At 39.9% G+C, this 22,885-nt stretch overlaps 1 long non-coding RNA gene across 1 annotated transcript in view; it reads right to left on the bottom strand.

Moving 5' to 3' along the window:
• Positions 1-22,885, bottom strand: part of LOC122680365 — a 75,558-nt gene that overhangs the window by 35,648 nt on the left and 17,025 nt on the right. Inside the window, exon 2 of the long non-coding RNA XR_006336687.1 lies at positions 5,325-5,387. This is a non-coding gene — a long non-coding RNA (uncharacterized LOC122680365). The remainder of the gene's footprint in view (positions 1-5,324; positions 5,388-22,885) is intronic.

The following is a 22,885-nucleotide window of genomic DNA, read 5'->3' as shown; positions in this document are numbered from 1 at the left end:
GAAACTGAGGTACAGGAAGGTTAAATAACTTGTTCAAGACCATCTAGTGATTAAGTGGCTGAGACAGGATTCAGATCCAGATCAACTCCCGAGCCCTCACTAAGAGCTGTATCATTTCAAGGCACTAACAACTCTGGAGGAGGGGATTTTAAGAGCAGGAAAGAATTTATCTGAAAACTATGAAAAATGTTGAATACACTAAAGTTAACTATGAAAAGGTTATCAGCAAAAATGCCTATGACCCAAGAAAAATTAGATTTTCATCCCAAGGCTCTTAAGCAATCATATTTAAACTCTGCACTTAAAAGTTCATATTACAAAGAAGCTCAAATTAAATGAACTCTGAACTCCATTTTGCACATGCTGCCTTGCACATAATACTGTTTTTAAACATTGTTAGCCTGTTTGGTGTGGCTTAGAGACATTTTTGTTCTAAAAAAAAAATCTTTACTTATTTGGCTGCACCAGGTCCCAGTTGCAGCTCACAGGATCTTTCAGTTGCAGCATGTGGGATCTAGTTCCCTGACCAGGGACCGAACCAGGGACGCCTGCACTGGGAGCTCAGAGTCAGCCACTGGACAACCAGGGAAGTCCCAAGAGATGTTTCTATTTTAACAACCACGTGATACTTTATTACTTCAAGATATATAAAAGGAAATTACTGTTATTACCCTAATAGATTATACATTACAAAGGGGAAAAGGCAAATTTATAATGGATAAATCTGGCACACGAAAACTTAACCAACAGTGAGATTTAACATCACTGATAATGAAACTAACATCATGGGCCTCCTGATGTTAAGCACTGAGAAAGACAAAACATCTGGCCTACAATATCTACCCTGAAGTTATTCAAGAGGGAACAGATAAATTCAAATAAGGGATATTATGCAAAATAACTGGTTTCCCAAAATGCTGTTGTCATGGAAGACACCTCCCACTTCCTAAAAGAGAGCTAAGGGACCAGTATGGAGGAGGATGTGACACCAACTCTTTGGGAAAGACCCTGATGCTGGGAAAGATGGAAGGCAATGGAGAAAGAGAAGAGGGTGGCAGAGGGTGCCATGGTTAGATAGCATCACCGACACAATGGACATGAATCTAAGTAAACTGGGCAACAGTGGAGGACAGAGGAGTCTAGTGTGCTGCAGTCCATGGGGTCACAGGGAGTCAGACACGACTTAGTGACTAAACAACAAATATGACACCTAAATGCAATATATTTCTTGACTGAATTCTAGATTTCAAAATTTTTAAAGTAATCTATAAAGAACAGTATTAGAACAACTGGGGAAATAAACAATGTGGACTATAAGTTAGATAATGATAATATGTCAATACTGTTTACTTAATGTGAACATTACCTAAAGGATTAAGATAGAATAACAGAACCATTCTTCATGGAAAAAGGAAGGAGCAATGAATCAAGAAGCAGAAGTTAGAGAGTAAGACAGGAATTCAGGCCACTGCAACTTAAACCCCTATCTTCCTTTTGGTATAACCTCAAGCACAAGCGTGCTGCTGGCAGTACTTCAACACCACCATCTCTAAAGTAAAAGCCCAGTGGGCAGGAAAGGTCAGTGTTCACTCACCCACCAGTATTTATTAAATATGTGTGTGTGTCAGACTCCATGGCCGCAATACACAATAAAAATAAGATTTTGGAATCAGTGCCCAGGTTTGAATCCTAGCTTTACCAAATCCCGACTCCACTACATGCTATTTGTGTAACTTTCAGCAAATTACTAGATGTCTTAGTGCTTTGATATCCTCATTTTTAAAGGGAAGATAATAACAGTACTTACTTTAAAGAGCTGCTGTGAAGATTAAATGACACAAAACATGTAAAATGCTAGAACACTGCCTGGCATATACTAAACAACCCAGTAGAGAATAGCTAGCTGCTTTTTTTTTTTGTTGTTATTATTAGGCATTGGAGATACAAAGAAGATATATATATAAAAGATTTGTGTGTGTGTGTGTGTGTGTGTATAAAAGAGTGTCAAATGCCTCAGAGGGGTCCTTCCCCAACACAGTGCCTGGCACAAAGAAGGTGCTCAACAAATACCTGATGAACCAATTAATATAAAGAAAGAAATATTCACTGATTTGGGACTTCCCTGGTGGCCTAGTGGCTAAGACTCTGCACTTCCAAGGCAAAGGTTTGATCCCTGGTCAGGGAACTAGATCCCACAAGCCACAACTAAGAGTTTGTACGCTGCAATTAAAGATCCTGCCTGCCGCAACTAAGACTCATCCCAGCCAAATATTTTTCAATTAAAAAAAAAAAGGATTCACTGATTTGGCAATATGGAAAAAATAGTAACTGGTGACTTCAGTGAGACCACAGGGTACCTAAATGCAAATTCAAAAAAGACATACTCTTTGGGTGGGCATGTAGATTGACAAGGAGGGCTCAGGCTGGACTTCAGCACCCGTCCCCACTAAAACACACATACACCCTCAGGGCTGGCACAATGTGCGGTGAACAACTGCAGCTGGTTAAAAAGTGAACAGAGATGCGAAAGTGACGCAGCAAGTACAGACTCGACTCCTTCATAACCTGTCCGAGGAGGGAAACGCAGACGCCTCTGGTATGGGGCAATTTCCCCAATTTTAAAAGTGGTGAGAGAATGGACTTAAAATGACAAAAAGATGATTAAATTTGATGTACAATAAGAAACTAATATAAAAATAAAAGAGGGAAAGAACACATGCGATAGAACGCTGGGAAACTTTATAGGAAGATTAAATTTGGTGCAGAACTTAACAAAATTTATGGATGACTTTTAAGGATGTTAAAAAGTGGTGTTTACAAGAGATCTTTTTGGGGTGCTGGAAAAGTACCACTGTCATGCAATGATTACACAACTCTACAAATCTGCTGAAAATCACTGAACTGTACACTTCAAAAAGACAAATTTTGCAGTATATAAATTAGGCCTCAATAAGGCTGGTTTTTTTTTAAGTGGTATTTGTTTGCTGAAATATGGAGGGAAAATTATACTATTAAGAGTTTCTCTGACTAAAGGAAGCAGCCAAGAGGAAAAGTACAGTAATTCATTGGACAGGAAAATAAAAAGGAAATTTTTCATAGATTAAGAAATACTAATGTTTTTACTTCGGCCCAATAAAGAACAGTATTGTATCTCTGGGTAACTACAGACCTGGCAAAGACCACAAAATCTTACTATCTTAAGAGTATAAAGACAACAGATTTAGAAATCTTAAAATGTGGAATTAAGGAGAAGGAACACTTCGACTTACTTTCCTATCCTCCTTACTTTCCTATCCCCAGAAGAGAATAAGAATTTATTCTAATCTCACATTACTGCATGTGCTGAGATACAGAAATAGTAGCCCCTCTGATAAAAATTTTTAAAAATTTGAAAGAAGGCAATCAAATTGTTTTAAAAGAACCTATGGTAATTTCTTTACATGTCTGATGACAACAGTCAATTCCCTCAGTCAGTCAAAACATCCACATGGGGTATTTTTTGGTATTTTTGGAGAATATTAATTTGCATTGGTTCAGGGACTTTTGCAGAAGTTTCCCAAAACAGCAGTACTATATTTTAAAATATTTACCCTATTTGTAACTACAAAGATCAAGCAAAAATGCACCTACAAACAACCATAATTCACATTTGCTTTGAGCTATGAAAATATTAACCTACTCTGACCTCCCCTGGCACCAACTCCAGCAAATCCTGGGTCAAGTCTCAGCTTCCAAAACAGCACAGGTGTCTCTAATTTCAGACCTGTGTGTCTCCTCTCTGACTTTGGCTGAATCAGTAGCAAGCCCAGAAAATGAAAACAAAAAGCCATGTCATGTGGGTACTTTCTCTCTTCCTCCATGAAAGAATGTTCCAGCAGATACAAATGAAATAACCTATTAATGTATAATTCTATCTCTTCTGTGTATAATAAGAGTCAAAATAGTTCAAAATAGTGATATTCATGGTGTTAATCTATCTAGACTTGAAAAATTATAATACTGATGAACTTTAAAGTTTACAGGACCATGCCTAACCTTCAGTAGGCATTCAATAAATGTTTCTTTCCTTTCCATTAAATTCTTAGAGTATTTCCACAAAATAGTTCCTGTTCATTATACCCCAATAAAAAGTAGGCAAATAAAAAAAGATAATTTCCTGACTGCACACCTAGATCAGACTGTGAAAATTTAGGCCACCAGATGATGACGAAGGTTGTTCTGCAAAAGTTAAATTTTACTCTCTCTGCCTCCCTTCCATCTGCTATAGGAAGTGGCTCGACTGTTTTTCCCTGTAGCAAGATATCAGCCATTCCTGTTCTTTGTGACTGGAAGCCAGTCTCAAGAACCTGTTCTGTTCTAAGTGCAGGTGCAGCAAGAGCCCAAAGAACCGTCATCAGCCCACAGAATTCCATGGTCAAGTTCACAAGATTCCTGGTTGGAAGATCGTGGGGAGTACTGCCATTGGTTTTTTGGTGACCAATTTCACCCTCCAAATGATCCAAGTTTCCTGCCCCAATGAGGAAAGGGGTTTCCACACACCTAAGAATATGGAAAACAAACTACATGAAATGGCACTCATCTCTACTTTGACAGGAAATGTTCTGCCAGAAATAGTCTTGCAGAGCTGCACAAAGCTGCCGTCTCTAACTCTCTTTGTGGGCATCTGATACAAGACAGATAAATGAGTCAAAGTCATAACTGGTGTACTTTTGTTCAGGCTCCGGAGCTTAAGATAGGAACACAAGCATGCTGTGTCAAATCAGACTCTAGTGGTTACAGACAGACAGACGATTCTGTCATCAGTAACAAAATTTATAGATGTCAGCAATAACTGGCTGGAGTTACAGTTGTCAGCATGGCCTGGCCACTGTCACGATAAGCCCTTTGATTGCCTCTAGTCACCATTCACATAGGCTACTGAATTTTAGTGACCAGAAGAATTAGCTGGCTTGTCATCTTCCACTACCCCAAGCTAGTTTATACAATGGCTCCAATACAAGAACTTCTGGTTCCTTGGGAGTGGGTCATGGGGAGTGGGGGTGGGGTGTGTGTGTGTGTATCTGTGTGTGTCTGTGTGTGTCTGTGTTCATGGTTCAGTTCTATGACCACCAAAGTTTTAAATTGGTTGTGCTGCTTACTGGCATTCAATACCCTGACAAGAACCTAGATGTAGTCCACAACACTAGACAAACTATCACAGGGCCATGATAAGTGTTTCCCTAAATAATAACCAAATTCAATCAATCCAAGATCAGTAGAACTGAAAACACTAACAAACACCTTAGAAAAGAAGGCAGGAAAGTGTAAATAAACCTGGGACCTACCTTGTTTACAATTCCCACAGACAGATGAAATTCAATTCCATGACAATCATACCCCTTCGATCACTAAAACACAAACAGAAAAATAAAAGTTCATGCCATATAAGCAGTTCTTCCACTTCCTACAAGGTGTTTGGTTTCAGAGATGACCAGCTATTTATCTGCTTCCTATTCTCTCCACACCCACAACAGTAGCTGAGTGTCACTGGCAAAAAGGCCCGGATACAGGCCTTTTTTTTCTAACTCAAAAAAGGAGTTAGATACAGGTAACACTGACTGAACACTAAGTATATGCTAGGCACTATTCTAAGTGCTTAAATGTACTAATTTAATTCTCACAACCCTATGAGATATTGATGAACTCGTTTTACATCCAAATGACAACTGACCTGTACCTCTGAAAATTGCTCTTACTAGTGTTAAGAAATGCCTCTTAAAAATTCAGGCAATCTCAAAAAATTTTAAAAATGTAGGCAATCTCAACCACTGCAGCTGGGCTGTCTCAATGGTTGATGTCTATAAAATGTTCCATATTCATCCATTCATTTTATATTTCTTAAGTCCCCATGGTGGGATGAGCACTATACTAGTTGTTAAAATAGGACTCAGTCTCTGTCCTATAGGAGCTGAGAAACTAGTTGGGGAGATCATACTAAGTCCAAGAAACAGTCCAAGAAATGGAATGTCCTATTATAATGTACACTCTCTTTGTGCAATCATTCAGTTTAAAAAAAAAAAAAATCAATCAAAAAAAATAAAAAAAAAAATAAAAAAAAAATAAAATAAAATAAAAAAATAAAAAAAAAAAAAATCAATAACCTTTGGGAAAAGCAAAGGAAAGCTTCACAGAAGAAGTGCTCTAAAGCTGGACTTAAAAAAAAAAAAAAAAGGCAGACAGGAGGAACGCCCTGCGGGCAGGGGAGTGAGAACAAAACCGTGACGGCAGAGACAGACAACCTGGGTCCTTCACCATCTGATCCCATCCAGTCTCACCAGCCTCTGCCCTTGCCCACTGGCCTCTCTCCCCCTCCTCATTAATCATGCCCAACTTCTTCCTTCTAGAACACACAATCTTTGATAGCTCTGTTGTTTCTCCTATTGCCTTGAAAGTTCCCCACTCCCCAACCCCTGACTTTTTCCCTGGTGGGTAACACTAACTAATCCTAGTACAGAGCAGGTACTTAATAAAATATAACCTCTGTTATAAATACTATTATTCAAGATTCCACTGAAACATTTTTCTATAACCTTTTCCAATTCTCCAGAGTTACTCTACTGACCTCTCTGCCACACCTGCATGGAATGGCATTTGTCCATTTCTCCACTAGGATGATAAAACATTCTCCTGTCCTCAGGTTTCTTTTGTGCTCATCTCTTACTTTTCTGAACAGGTAACATCTTTGATATGATTCTATATCCCCCAAGACCTAGTGTCTGGCACGTAATAGGTGCCCAGTATGCACTTGTTGACTGAAGGTCCGACAGACTCAAATTTACAAAATGAATAACGATAGGATTCTGCTAAAAAATCAGGACTTCGGTGGTGGTTCCAGTGGTTAAGACTCTGCATTTCCACTGCAGGGGGTGTAAGTTCAATTCCTGGTCAGGAAAACTAAGACTCCACATGCCCAACAGAGCAGCTAAAAACTTAAAAATATTAGAAAGACTAAAAAGTCAGTTCATTTAGTACATTTAAACAATTCAGTTTGTCAGAAATTTAATGCACTTTAACATCTTCATGAATATGTATGCTACGTAATTATACCAACAATTCATGCACAAAAAAGTCAAAGTGGATTCACCAAACACTACCAGCTGACTAGTTTTTGCTTGATAAAAAAATGAGGTCCTCATCCATGCCAATGGACAAAGGTAAAATTAACTGAATTGACTATTTAGATATTGTGGATGGTGATCTTTCTCATTGAAATGATCCAACTTCGTATGCAGTTGTTTAGTCTCTAAGTTGTGTCCAACTCTTTGTGACCCCATGGACTGTAGTCTACCAGACTACTCTGTCCATGGGATTTTCCAGGCAGGAATACTGGAGCGAGTTGCCATTTCCTTCTCCAGGAGATCTTCCCGACCCAGGGATCAAACTCATGTCTCTTGCTCAGCAGGCAGATTCTTTACTGCTGAGCCACCTGGGAAGACGTACGTATGTTTAAATAGGTATTTATACTGGCTTTAGTCACAGAGGGTAGAGGTTACAAATTTAGAAGACCAATCATAAATTCAGGGTTTATTTATAGAAACTTTCCATATGGTAAGAGTTTAAGAAGTAAAACAGCAGCCTTTTTCTCTGCCCAAAGCAGAGGGTAGCAGAGTGCCAAAGGACCAGACCCTCTCCTGACTCTGCTCCTGACACTGCTCCCAGCAGGGGAAGAATGTGCAGGCCAAGCAGGAGCCTCACTGGCAACCAGTCACCCACGGCAAGGGGCATTGTGAATGTCTGTTACTCAAGGTTTAAGTATTCATTTTATACAGGTCTGTGTTCATTGAAAGCACAATTTGTGGCTTGGAACTTAAAAAATGTTCTAATGTGCTAGTTTGTCCACACACTAATTGAGTCAGCCAGGTTTGAACATGCCAAGCTTAAAATACTCTCTAGATAGTTGTGCAAAGGTATGAGCTCAATCCTTTACTCTCAGGAAAAGGAACTCAGTCAGGAAGAATGACTATGACAATAGTATTTCAATGAAAGCCATAGCAGAAAAAGTCAACTAAATAGTTTCGAGTTACTATTTTAAAATATCATAATAGAAATAAGATATGTGCTAATGACAGATTTCTTACAATGATTAATCTCACTTAAAATGAGATCCTGGTTTTTAAGTTCCAAGTTGTCAGAAAAAGTATTTTGCAACTGATTTCTACATAAGACCATCTCATAAAAAAGTTGTTTTAGTCATCCACTGACTAAACCCCTTCAGAATCCAGTCTAACTTACTTTATATTGAAATAAATTAAGTGCTTTATATGAACAGTATTATAAGCAGAACTTTTTTACTCTATTATCAGCTTTAGAAAAATGCCAATAAAATTGGAATGACTAAATTTTTTTAAATAAACCTCAGAAGCTCACACATCCGATCCCTTCCATTTCAGCTGGGGAACCAGAGCAGAAAGGGTTCAATGACCTGATAACAGGATGACTGGGACCAGAATCTGATTACTAATCCAATTAGTTTATTTTACTGCATACTACCTAACACACTGTTTTATCAAGACAGAATATGTTTTGGAAATTACAATGAAAGAAAAGTTTAAATACCTACACTTATTCACTAACTGAAAAGAAATTAAAAATTAAGTTTGCGCCCTAAAGATGTGAAAATGCTGTCCCTTAAAAACTTGAGCAATAGAAAATTACAGCAGTTATTTTCAATGCTTTTGGCTCAATACCTACTTACATAGAATCTTTGCTAGGAGTTTAGCTTTAAAAAGTTTTTCTCACATTCCAAAGGGTATGGGAATGATTTTTACAATCAAAGATGACATTATCCTTATCTTTTAAAACATAAACTTCCTACCCAAAAAAAAAAAAAAAAGTAATTTCACAGAATCCAGGGTCATCTTTCAAACACATATTTCTTTTGAAAGAATGCTATTGTCTCATTTTAATTTGGGGGGAAAGAGATGCAAAAAACAGAAGAAAAGTAACAAAAATAAAATGGAAGGAAAAGGAAAAAGGGAAGAAAAATCAATATAAATGTTTGTCTGATATCAAAAAAGGAGGAGAAGAACAATTTTCAATTTAATGAATGAACTATGGTTTTTACACAAGCTCCTCTACAAGGTATGGTTACATAGCTCCTCAAACTGAACACCTAAAAGAAAAATCTAAACCTCGTTTTGCCTGATTCCGCTATCTGTTCTTTCTTCCACTTTCAAAGATAACAGCATTAAGTCGATTGGGCCTCCCGGAACAAGAAAGGAAGTGAGGAATGTCAGTCCATGCAGCCCCCTCAAAGCGCTGGTACTGGCTGGAACTATTAATACTAGAGTGCCCCAAAGTGAGAGTCAAAAAAGACCACTGTTTCCAGACAAGTCTGTAACCTCCTCTAGAACAGACTAGAAACGTGAGGAGCCACATACTCTGTGGCCTTTCACATGCACCGAAAGCCCTTCCTTTCCTATTATCAATTTAACTTGGATAGAAAATTTAAATAACAGTTAATATAACATTTAATTAAGATGACAAGAGGAAAAAAGAAGCAAAACCATACGTACTATATATACATATATATGATGGAGGAAGGGAATAAATAAGATCTGCATAGTCCGGTTATCAGCACAGCTGCAGCATTCAGCCTAACGCATGCCTGTGTGTGCATGCTCAGTCACTCAGTCCTGTCAACTATGCAACCCCCTAGACTGTAGCCCACCAGGCTCCTCTGTCCATGGGATTCTCCAGGCACGAATACCGCAGTGGGCTGTCATATCCTACTCCAGGGGCTCTTCCCAAGCCAGGAATAAAACCCGCATCTCTTGAGTCCCCTGCATTGGCAGGTGGATTCTTTACACTGCGCCACCTAGGAAACCCTTGGTAAGGCACTAGAACATAGACATAACTTACAAATAAAAAACTAAAATCTCAAACCCTCCACACAGATGGAGAGTTTCCAACTCCATTTAAGTTCCCAGTTTCACCTTCCCCTGTCAGCACCCCATAACAAGCCACGGAAGCATCTCCCATTTCACTGTGTATGAAGACTAAAGTCGGAGCTCCAGGTGGGCAGATACAGTGACCACTTTTTGAAACTGCAAAGCAAAACTCACTTTGTAGCTTTTCAGGTATCTGGACATTTATTCTTTTATGTGATTCTCCTAACACTGTAAGGTGGTACTGGCAAAGATGATCGGCAGAGAGTAAATCGCAACAAAGCCCTATTACAAGTGGATTCGCAGAGGAGTTCATTTGTCTCTGAGTTCTAATCATTTTTTAGACCTCAAACCTGACTCTAGTACCTCTGCAGCAAGTTTTAATAAATGCATACATTCCTATTTTCTTAAATAGAATAAAATGAATAATATTTTATTATTCCTTGCTTTTTCCCCATAATAAATTATTTTAATTTTTCAAAATAGGTAATACACAACTGTGGTTTTAAAAAAACCTCGCAGTACAATGAATGCATCGTGAAAAGTAGGTCTCTTTCCCACCCAGTCCCCCAGTACTTCTTTCAAGAAAGGATATCAAGTTTCTTGTCAGTTAACATTTTCTTAACAACTAGATCACTCTTCTGTGCTTGCAAATATGGCTGCAGGAGAATGACTTAATGGTTATCACCCCACCAGAGACACAGCACGTCTCCACAATCACTGAATGTGGAGACGGGGCCTCACTGTGGCCCCGCACACCTGTACCCTCCCCACACACACTTCCACTCAAGTGCACACACAAGAGGAGAGGTTTCTCGTATATATGCACGGTGAAATACTGCTGCTGTTGTTCAGTCACTAAGCTGTGTCCAACAACTTTGTGACCTCCAAGGACTGTAGCCCTCCAGGCTCCTCTGTCCATGGGATTTCCCAGGCAAAAATACTAGAGTGGGTTGCCATATCCTCTTCCAGGGGATCTTCCCAAACTAGGAATCCAACCCACGTCTCCTGCATGGGCAGGTGGATTCTTTACCACTGAGCCACCTGGGCAGCCCATGGTAAAAAATACACAGGACATAAAATTTACCATTTTAACCATTTTTAAATGTAAAATTCAGGAGCATTAACTAGATTTACAACGTTGTGGGACCATCACCACTATTCACCTTCAAAACTTTTCATCATCCCAAACAGTAACTCTGTACTCATTACACAGTAATTCCCCATGTCCCCTCCCTCGAGCCACTGGTAACACTATTTTACTGTCTTTATGAATATACCTATACCAGGTACTTCATGTGAGCGAAATCATACAATATTTGTCCTTTTGTGCCTGGCTTCTTTTGCTCAGCGTAGTTATCTTCAAGCTTCCCATGTTGTACGTTGTTTCAGAATTTCCTTCTTTCTGAAGGCAGAACAATATTCTACTGTATGTACATAGCACATTTTATTTATCCACTCACCAGTGGAGGGACACCTGGGTTGTTTCCATCTTGTAACTATTATGAATAATGCTGCTGTGAACACTGGTGTACAAGTCCCTGCTTTCAATTCTTTCAGGCATTTGCTTAGAAGTAGAACTACTGTATCTATGGCAGTTCTGTGCTTAACTTTTTGAAGAACCACAAAACTGTTTTCCACAGTGGCTACACCATGTTACAATAGGGATACCTAGGTTCCAGTTTTTCCTCCTCACATTTTTTTGCTAACAGTCATCCTAAAGGATGTGAAGTGGTATCTCATTGTGGTTTCCATTTGCATTCAAAGGAGAGGATTCTTATATCTATGGCTTCAAAACACTTTGCATCTGAAGGTGTTCCTATGGCACTGGTCCACCTCTGACCCACAAAGAAGTGTCTGATCTGGCTCTTCATCGAGGTTCTCAAGAGTCCACCACTCATTCAGTGTCCCAGTCACTTCAAACCTCACCCACTTTGACTACCACCATTCTCCACTCTGCCTTCTTTGCATGTCTTAATATCCTTTCACCTAGGTTTTTTGGTTTTCTCCTCAAAAAAATGCTGACCTATTTATAACTAAACATTGCCAGTTTAATCAACAAGCTCCTTCAATTTCTGGAAGAAGTGACTACTCACAGCACTTTTGGCATTCAAGTCTTCGCAGGAATTGTCAACATGCTCAAAAGTTCTTTCTTTCTTGACTATCTAAGGCACTTGCTTTTCTTTTTCTTAATTTTGGGTTCAGAACTCTTCTGGAGTCTTGAACATGACAGCATGTCTTGAAAATGACAGCAAATTGATCTCTGGATATCCAAAGTTTTATCAGAGGCATTTTCATGCCTATTTTTACCTGCATTTAAGCAAAGCTTGCAAATAAATAAAATAAACACATTAAACCTCGCATCGCTCATAAAGAATACAATGAAGATGACAAAATTTAAAAGACTTTGGTTAGTATCCCACAATCAACTTCTATTTGACTGCCTAAGGTGCCTAGAACCTGGTAGGCACTAGATAAAGATTTACTGAGTGAATGGTTTACGAAGATATAATATGGCAGCAGAGAACGGAGGCTTTGGAGTCAGATCTGGAATAAATTGCTCAGCTTCTCTGAGGCTTAGAGAAGCTAAAAAAAAAAAAAGGATAATACCACCTATCTTCCAGAATGACCGTAAGGAGATGTTACTGGTGATATATTCAAATACATAAATCACTTTGTTGGTATAGGCTCTAGGTACTTAACAAACATGGATTTAAGCAAAAGAAACAGTTCAGTAGCTCACAGTTCATTTATTTATTCAACAATTATTTAGTGAAGGCCTACTACAGGTAGGCACTGTAGCTGCAAAGACACATCAGTGATCGAGAAAGACACAGATCCTTGCTCTCCTGGAGCTTATATTCTGACAAAGACATAAAAAATAAGAAAAAATATAATAAGTAAACTGCATAGATCTTAAAATGTAATGAATGCTTTAGGGAAGAAAAAGAAAAGGTAGATGAGGATAAAGGGAATCAGAAGTGGTGGGGGCAGATCAAGACTGAAATCTAGTCCACACCACAGTTACAAGTATGGGGTCAAATCACAGTAAATGAGGAAGAAAGATAAATACGAGCTCCTGGCATCTGAATTCTTCATCCAACACTGAGTTCTTCATCCAGATGGCAGCTGGAAGAGCCCAGTGACCCTAACATGATCAATCTCCTTCAGTCTCACAGGCTCCTCTTGTTTCAAACACAAGATTTTCTCTCCTTCTGCTCCCTAGAAGGTCCCCAAAGAAGAGAACAGACCAGAGCCTGAGAACAAACGCACCTAGCCTGAACAAGGGAGAGAGGGGCCTACTCAGGGCTAGCATGACTCCCACGTTCTAAGTCAAGGCCACGGGAGAAACTGAAAAATCACATCACCTCGGGGCTGGAAACGGACCATCATGTGTCAACAAATACTTTCCAAGTGACCATGTGCTAGATGCTAAGGATACACAGATGATTATGACAAAATCCCTATTCAAGGCATTGTGTGCTACGTACTTTTTATTACAGGCATTAACTAATGGTTATGGGAGTACAAAGGCAGGAATAAAAAAAACAGACTTTCAAAATAAATTGCCAAGAATTATCCTGGGATCACCACACTCACCATCTCCTACCAATGCTGTATACAGAAGACTCATCTGGTACTTCAGGCCAAGGAAGAAGCAAGGCTGTGACCCTTGCAGGGCCCGGGCCTGCGGCCTCTCAGAATCAGGGTCTTGTTCTCTCATGTGGTTCATTAAAGAAAGCAGTTGGGCTTCCCAGGGGTCTCGGTGATGATGAATCCACCCACAGGAGACCTTGGGTTTGATCCCGGGGTCGGGAAGATCCCCTGGAGAAGAAAATGGCAGCCCACTCCAGTATTGTTGCCTGGGAAATCCCATGGACAGAGGAACCTGGTGGGCTACAGTGCATGGGGTCGCAAAAAGTTGGACTTGACTCAGCAACTAAAACACCACCTAAAACACCAAAGTAGTTAAAGGCTGTTGTGATCATTTATACTCCCCCTTCCATTTCTTTTCCACAAAACACTGGAATCACAGGAAAACACTGTTCCAATCCAACCATTCACTCAGTGCCAATCTCCAAATTTTTAAAACATAGTACTTAATCCTTTCAAATATTTGCTGAAAGAAAACAGTGCCTTCTCTTCCTGTCCTAAAGGAAATTTTATTTCACCTAGGCTATTTACAGAGATCTAAGAGATATACAACTTTAACTTCTAGAATAAAACTAACCATAACCACTTCCAAGCCGTGTGTCTCTTCTGCTGGCCCAAGTTCTGACCCTTCCACCTCCCAAGGCTTAGGAGTCTTTCGAGGTCTCAGTCTTCCAGCACTCTTACTTTCCATTTTATGGCTGATTGTGACTCTCAGGAATCCAGCCACAAAGTACTGTGGGAAATTATTAATCCACACACCATATTTCATCTTCATCTTCCAGGCAGAATCTTAAAGGCCTATAAAGCACCGTGTCAAAAGTATCTGTCTTTACACATCTCCAAAGGAAAAAACAGAAACATCACTTTGCCAACAAAGGTTCGTATAGTCAAAGCTATGTGCTTCGCTCACAGCTCAGTCGGAAAAGAATCTGCCTGCAAGGCAGGAGACCCGGGTTCAATTCCTGGGTCGGGAAGATCCCCTGGAGAAGGAAATGGCAACCCACTCCAGTATTCTTGCCTGGAGAATCCCATGGACAGAGGAGCCTGGCAAGCTACAGTCCATGGGGTTTCTAGAGTTGGACATGACTTAACTGACTAAACCACCATCACCATGGTTTTTCCAGTAGTCATGTATGGATGTGAGAGTTGGACCACAAAGAAAGCTGAGCACCAAAGTATTGATGCTTTCTAACTCTGGAACTCGAAAATACTCTTGAGAGTCCCTTGGACTGCAAGGAGATCAAACCAGTCAATCCCAAAAGAAATCAACCCTGAATATTCACTGGAAAGATTGATGCTAAAGCTGAAGCTCCAATACTTTGGCCACCTGATGTGAAAAGCTGACTCACTGGAAAAGACCCTAATGCTGAGAAAAATAGAAGGCAAAAGGAGAAGAGGGAAGCAGAGGGCTGGATGGTTAGACAGCCTCAACGACTAAATGGACATGAGTTTGAGCAAACTCCAGGAGGCAGTGAAGGACAGGGGAGTCTGGCATACTACAGTTCATGGGGCAGCAACTGAACACGACAACAACAAGAGGAAAAAACTTATCGCTGACTTACGAGTTTTCACTTATTTGTAATCTCTCTATATCCAATAGAAACATACTTCACCAGGATAACATATCTCAGCAAACTGCTGCTATCACAGCAATTACAATGCAGTATGTGCTTTCAACAATGAGTCAGGCCTTGGGAGTGGTTTAGCACATGGAAATTCACCAGCTGGCATCTACAATTAGATTCAAAGAGGCAAACGGAATTTTTCTGTCAGGTTTTTCCAAAAGTTAACTGGTTCTTAAATTGATTATACCCTTCTGAAGTATTTACAGATGAAATGATATAATGTCTGGGATTTGTTTTTAAATAATGAGGCGGAAGAGGGGAGTAAGGTTAAACAAGATCGGTCGTGTGTTGATAACTGTTGAAGCTGAGTGGTAGGTCCATGGTGGTAGTTGATTTTATTAGTCTCTTTACTTATACGTGTGTTTGAAATAGTCCATTATAAAGATTTTTTTTTTTAACTTATCTCATGATCTGGAGAGCCTGAGTAACAAAGAACAAAGTGATTCTCGGAACCAATGAGCCCCATAATCTACCAGAGTAAAAACTGTTCGTTTCTTAACATATATATCTCAATTCTAGCACTTAGTTTCCACTGAACAAATACTTACTGAGCACAGCTAGCAGGTGCCAGGCACTAACCTGAGTCCTGAGGACACAACGATAAAATCCAGTGGTAACCTGTTTTATGAAAGGGGTGAGCACACAGTGCCACAGACCAAACAAGAAGAAGAGCTAATCCAACTCTGGCCAGGAAAGAGTTCCCAAGAACCATCTAAATTAATTTACAAAAATGCAACCCAGGGAAACAAAGCACCTAAAAAAGGCCGCATGTTGACCTTTATCATCTTGTAGATTAAGATCAGTAAGATGTCCGCTCATTTATGAACTAAAGTACCTGTTTCCCTGTAAAGCAGAAATTATCAAACTGCCATTCATTCAACGAATATTTATTTAAAGCCTACCACAAGCCATCACGTGCTAGACAAAAATCATAGCCTCTGCCCTCATAGAGTTCATAATCTCAGCACAGAAAGGCAAAAACAAGCAAATAAGCAAGTCATCAAGAAGAAAACTAAGTACAAATTGTTACCAGGTTATAAAAGAGAACAAAGAAGGAATTCTGTGGCAGAAAGTGTCTACTTTTTAAATATGGTGATAAGGAAAGCTGAGCAACTGAAGAGAGACCTAGGGATGACTGCGTGACTGACTGAAGGGAAAGGGCCCATGCTGCGAGGTGAGCACAGACAAGGCATGTGTGCGATGCAGGTCAGGGGAAGAAATGCCCATTCTACTCTAAGTGTAATGGGGAGACGGCTGGAGGTGAGGGTTTCACAGAGAAGGGACATGTCCCAATTTGTGTTTTTAAGATCATTCCTGCTACTCTGGAGAGAATGCATTCAAAAAGAACAATAACGTTTACCAAGAAGAATTTCAGATGAGTAAGACCAAAACACCAGAATTGATTTGGCCAGTGAAAATCACCTCTGCATCCCCATTATTAACCTGAAATCTTTTAAATGACCCTACTAAGTCCAGGCTCCACTTTACAGTTTTTGGTTTGTTTTGAGCACTTACTACCCATAGGTCAAGACCTCTGAGGAGCTCCCTGGGAAGCTGAAACAAGCCTAGATGCCCGGGGTTAGCATTTTTCTCATTCTCCAATTGCCAAAGTCAGATTCATCTTCATTTACTCATCTCCTAATCCACAATCAGCTTCTTGACAGAAAAGAAAGGAGGAGGGAACTTCCTCCAGTTTTTCAGGCAACAATAAACTTACTGAACATCTGATAAGGAATGTGATTGCACAACCTTTTTTATTGCCAACTATGTTCCAGGTGGGAACTCCACTATGAGCACAATTCTAATTCTGTCCAAGTTGGCTAGATCTCAGAAGGATGTCTAAAGCAAACTCCCTTAATTCTGCTTTTAAGAAACTTTCCTCATTCCAAAGTCTGAACAAGAATAAATTTCTAATTGCATTTATAATTGATAAGGAAAGAAAAATAAACTTCATTGTCACTTCCTGTGACATGTGAATAAGCAACTTTGATAAAGGCACTAACAAACCAAGTTATGCTCAAAGAGATTTCACTGTTATTTCAAAACCAGAATGGAAAGAGGAGCAATGGACAGTACCAACATCTGTGGGGCTTTACCCACGTTAGGTCACACATCCTGACGTCATTCCTGCAAGAGAATTATATCCCCCTCTAACTGATGAGGACACAGGCCCAGAGAAGGGGGTACTAGCTCAGGGTCACACAACTGTTAACTGGCTTCCATGGCCCTTACATTAAACAAATGTTTAAACGGAGATCTAAATCACAGAAAGTCTTCCACATGACCAATTTACTAACAGATAAGGAAGTTTACACATACGTGTGAGTGTTTCATCTGGGGGTCTAACCACCAACTGTAATATTTCTTCAGCGAGGAAAGTGTTTAGGATTCCTACTTGCAGACCACCGGAAAGCACCTCTGAAGAGACCAGGGAGTTTGATGGCAAAAGTTATCCAGGTTATTTGCCTTTAGTGAAACAAAAAGAGCTTCTCCTGAAGACAGTGTACACTGATACTTCCTTGGGGTTAGCAGCAGTGACGCCCTAAGAAAAGCTTGTCGGGGCTTACATAAAAGGACCACTGCAGGACTGTCTGTGAGTGGCTTAGGGTGGCGACACTGAGCAACACTACTCCATCAACAAGTAAAACCAATGACACACATACACCAAAGCACCAAACAGCGGCTAGCATAAAATACTCAATAAAAAACAAGCTTCTCCCATCCTCTGCTCTGAATTATTTGTACAAAAAAAACAAAACAAAACTGCTGGACGCAGTCATACCATCTTACTTAGTTGAAAAACTAATGAAATTCTCTTCCTCTCAAATCCAGCCAGACTGAGCTTAATATCTGGGCCTATATTTGCTAAGAAAAACAGGGACACAGCCAGCAACATTTCAGAAGTCAAAAGTCTTCTCTTAAGAATGATTTTATTTATTCCATCATTCAGCAGCAGAATAGATGGACAAAAAGGTATCTTTAATTCAAGTCTAAGAGTTGAGTGCAACACAACCCAGCAAAAGCACCAAACTGTTACTGCAATCTACATTACAATCTGCATTCCTCCATTTCTATGATCACTGAGTGGTCACACATAAGCTGGCATATTAAATCATTACTAAATACCTCATACAGGGGCAAATTAGTCTTCAACTATTTTAATGGTTTAACTTTTGAAATGGGATGATCTTCTCTATAAAACATTCTTTGAAATTAATTCTATCATTTAGATGCTTCTGAGATTCAGACTGAGATTAACAACCTCCTACTGTAATTAAAGTTGAGACAGTGTGAAATGGTAATGACTGCTGGAATGAACATCGTGATAAATGTAAGGATCAAATGAAATCACAGAAGGGCTTTTTTAGGGGTCATCTAACTTAATGTTCTTACAGAGGGAAAAAATTCAAAGATGTTAGAAAACTTGTCCAATATTACACAGCTTATTAGTGACAAAATGAGTTTTTTTTTCTTAAGTCCCAAGCCTACCAATCCTCCATTGGCCAGCTGACCACTCTCTACTAATAAAAGCTGCCACTTATCAGATAATTACAATGTGCCAGGTGCAGCACTAAGGGTTTTACATATATGATCTCATTTAATCTCTCCACAATCCTATGAGGAAGGCATTATCAAACCATTTTATAAATAAGGAAACCAGGATTCAAACCCAAGTCCGTCTGATGCCAGAGTCTTTGGTTTCAACCACTATACTATGCCTCTCTACTTTCCATCCATTCATTCATCAAATACTCGCTAAGCAACTATAAGGGATCAAGTTCTGTCTCAGCCCTAGAGATACTAGCGATGCAGACAGACAAGGTCCCTGCTCTTATGATAACAACTAAAAAAAAAAAAATAAAGCACTGCAGGTATGACTGATAAGTGCTGTGGAAGAACAGTAATGTGATAACAACTATAGAGGCAACATTATGCCACCAATCATATATGAAAACACTAAATATGTAAAAAAAACTACCATCTCAGAGATACCATTAGGATATCTACTGAGAAAAAAACAGAAAATAACAAGCATTGGTAAGGATGTAGAGAAACTGGAATGCTTGTGAACTGTCAGTGGGAATCTACAAAGAAAGTAAATTTAATCTTAGATAGTGAAGTAACTAAACAAGATTCTGAGTCCTTCAAATATAACAGGGATTTGAAACAATATATTCTGAAAAGCAGATAAACCACTGTTCTCTTTCTTTAGTATGATACTAATTCTAGCACAGGCATAAGCAGAAAACAAGTATAACAGATCTTTGCAAATTAAAATGGTGGAGAGGTCTGACAGAATGTGGTCCACTGGAGAAGGAAATGGCAAACCACTTCAGTATTCTTGCCTTGAGAACCCCATGAACAGTATGAAAAGGCAAAAAGATAGGACACTGAAAGATGAACTCCCCAGGTCGGTAGGTGCCCAATATGCTACTGGAGATCAGTGGAGAAAGAAACGGGATGAAAGAATGAAGAATGAATGAATGAATGAAAGAACAAAGGGATGGAGCCAAAGCAAAAACAACACCCAGTTGTGGGTGGGACTGGTGATAGAAGCAAGGTTTGATGCTGTAAAGAGCAATATTGCATAGGAACCTGGAATGTCAGGTCCATGAATCAAGGCAAACTGGAAGTGGTCAAACAGGAGATGACAAGAGTGGACATCGACATTCTAGGAATCAGCGAACTAAGATGGGCTGGAATCGGTGAATTTAAGTCAGATGACCATTATATCTACTACTGTGGGCAGGAATCCCTTAGAAGAAATGGAATAGCCATCATACTCAACGAAAGAGTCCAAAATGCAGTACTTGGATGCAATCTCAAAAACGACAGAATGATCTCTGTTCGTTTCCGAGGCAAACCATTCAATATCACAGTAGTCCAAGTCTATGCCCGGACCAGTAACGCCAAAGAAGCTGAAGTTGAACAGTTCTATGAAGACCTACAAGACCTTCTAGAACTAACACCCAAAAAAGATGCCCTTTTCATTATAGGGGACTGGAATGCAAAAGTAGGAAGTCAAGAAACACCTGGAGTGACAGGCAAATTTGGCCTTGGAGTACAGAAAGAAGCAGGGCAAAGGCTAACAGAGTTCTGTCAAGAGAATGCACTGGTCATAGCAATCACCCTTTTGCAACAACACAAGAGAAGACTCTACACACAGACATCACCAGATGGTCAACACCGAAATCAGATTGATCATATTCTTTGCAGCCAAAGATGGAGAAGCTCTATACAGTCAGCAAAAACAAGACCGGGAGCTGACTGTGGCTCAGATCATGAACTCCTTATTGCCAAATTCAGACTGAAATTGATGAAAGTGGAGAAAACCACTGGACCATTTAGGTATGACATGAATCAAACCCCTTATGACTATACAGTGGAAGTGAGAAACAGATTTAAGGGACTAGATCTGATAGACAGAATGCCTGATAACTATGGACAGAGGTGCATGACACTGTACCGGAGACAGGAATCAAGACCATCCCCAAGAAAAAGAAATGCAAAAAAGCAAAATGGCTGTCTGAGGAGGCCTTACAAATAGCTGTGAAAATAAGGGAAGCGAAAAGCAAAGGAGAAAAAGAAAGATATACCCATTTGAATGCAGAGTTCCAAAGGATAGCAAGGAGAGAGAAGAAAGCCTTCTTCAGTGATCAACACAAAAAAAAAAATAAATAAATAAGAGGAAAACAATAGAATGGAAAAGACTAGAGATCTCTTCAAGAAACTTAGAGATACCAAGGGAATATTTCATGCAAGGATGGGCTCAATAAAGGACAGAAATGGTAGGGACCTAATAGAAGGAGAAGATATTAAGAAGAGGTGGCAAGAATACACAGAAGAACTATACAAAAAAGATCTTCACGACCCAGACAATCATGATGGTGTGATCACTGACCCAGAGCCAGACATCCTGGAATTCGAAGTCAAATGGGCCTTAGGAAGCATCACTATGAACAAAGCTATTGGAGGTGATGGAATTCCAGTTGAGCTATTTCAAATCCTGAAAGATGATGCTGTGGAAGGGCTGCACTCAATATGTCAGCAAATTTGGAAAACTCAGCAGTGGCCACAGGACTGGAAAAGGTCAGTTTTCATTCCAATCCCAAAGAAAGGCAATGCCAAAGAATGCTCAAACTACCGCACAAGTGCACTCATCTCACACACTAGTCAAGTAATGCTCAAAATTCTCCAAGCCAGGCTTCAGCAATATGTGAACCGTGAACTTCCAGATGTTCAAGCTGGTTTTAGAAAAGGCAGAGGAACCAGAGATTAAATTGCCAACATCCACTGGATCATTGAAAAAGCAAGAGAGTTCCAGAAAAACATCTATTTCTGCTTTATTGACCATGCCAAAGCCTTTGACTGTGTGGATCACAATAAACTGTGGAAAATTCTGAAAGAGATGGGACTACCAGACCACCTGACCTGCCTCTTGAGAAACCTGTAAGCAGGTCACGAAGCAACAGTTAGAACTGGACATGGAACAACAGACTGGTTCCAAATAGGAAAAGGAGTATGTCAAGGCTGTATATTGTCACCCTGCTTATTTAACTTATATGCAGAGGACATCATGAGAAACGCTGGGCTGGAGGAAGCCCAGGCTGGAATCAAGATTGCCGGGAGAAATATCAATAACCTCAGATATGCAGATGACACCACCCTTATGGCACAAAGTGAAGAGGAACTAAAGAACCTCTTGATGAAAGTGAAAGAGGAGAGTGAAAAAGCTGGCTTAAAGCTCAACAGAAAACTAAGATCATGGCATCCAGTCCCATCACTTCAAGGCATATAGATGGGGAAACAGTGGAAATAGTGACTGACTTAATTTTTCTGGGCTCCAAAATCACTGCAGATGGTGATTGCAGCCATGAAATTAAAAGACGCTTACTCCTTGGAAGGAAAGTTATGACCAACCTAGATAGCATACTGAAAAGCAGAGACGTTACTTTGCCAACAAAGGTCCATCTAGTCAAGGCTGTGGTTTTTCCAGTGGTCATGTATGGATGGGAGAGTTGGACTATAAAGAAAGCTGAGAGCCAAAGAATTGATGCTTTTGAACTGTGGTGTTGGAGAAGACTCTTGAGAGTCCCTTGGACTGCAAGGAGATCCAACCAGTCCATCCTAAAGGAGATCAGTCCTGAATATTCATTGCAAGGACTGATGCTGAAGCTGAAACTCCAATACTTTGGCCACCTGATGCAAAGAGCTGACTCCTTGGAAAAGACCCTGATGCTGGGAAAGACTGAGGGCAGGAGGAGAAGGGGACAACAGAGGATGAGATGGTTGCATGGCATCACTGACTCAGTGGACATGGGTTTGGGTGAACTCTGAGAGTTGGTGATGGACAGGGAGGCCTGGTGTGCTGCGGTTCATGGGGTCGCAAAGAGTCAGACATGACTGAGTGACTGAACTGGAACTGGAACTATCAAGATTACATACTATGCAATTCCAATCCCCACTTCTTTTTTCCTCATTCTCATATTCCTATTAACTTTCTTTTCATTAGTTCCTCTGATATTCAGCACAGAGACAAACTCTTATGATTGTACAGGTACAGGCAGTTCATTAAGCTCTCTTACTGGACTCAGATTGCTGCTGTGGGAACTGCCTCCTCTTAAGTTTCTGGGCTATTATCAGATAGAGGCAACTCTTAATCTCCCTGGCTTCCTTTCC

The sequence above is a fragment of the Cervus elaphus genome, chromosome 22 (assembly GCF_910594005.1).
Source record: "Cervus elaphus chromosome 22, mCerEla1.1, whole genome shotgun sequence".
Taxonomy (NCBI): Eukaryota; Metazoa; Chordata; class Mammalia; order Artiodactyla; family Cervidae; genus Cervus; species Cervus elaphus.
The sequence above is the reverse complement of the archived record's forward strand: the minus strand, read 5'-3'. Positions and strand labels throughout refer to the sequence as shown.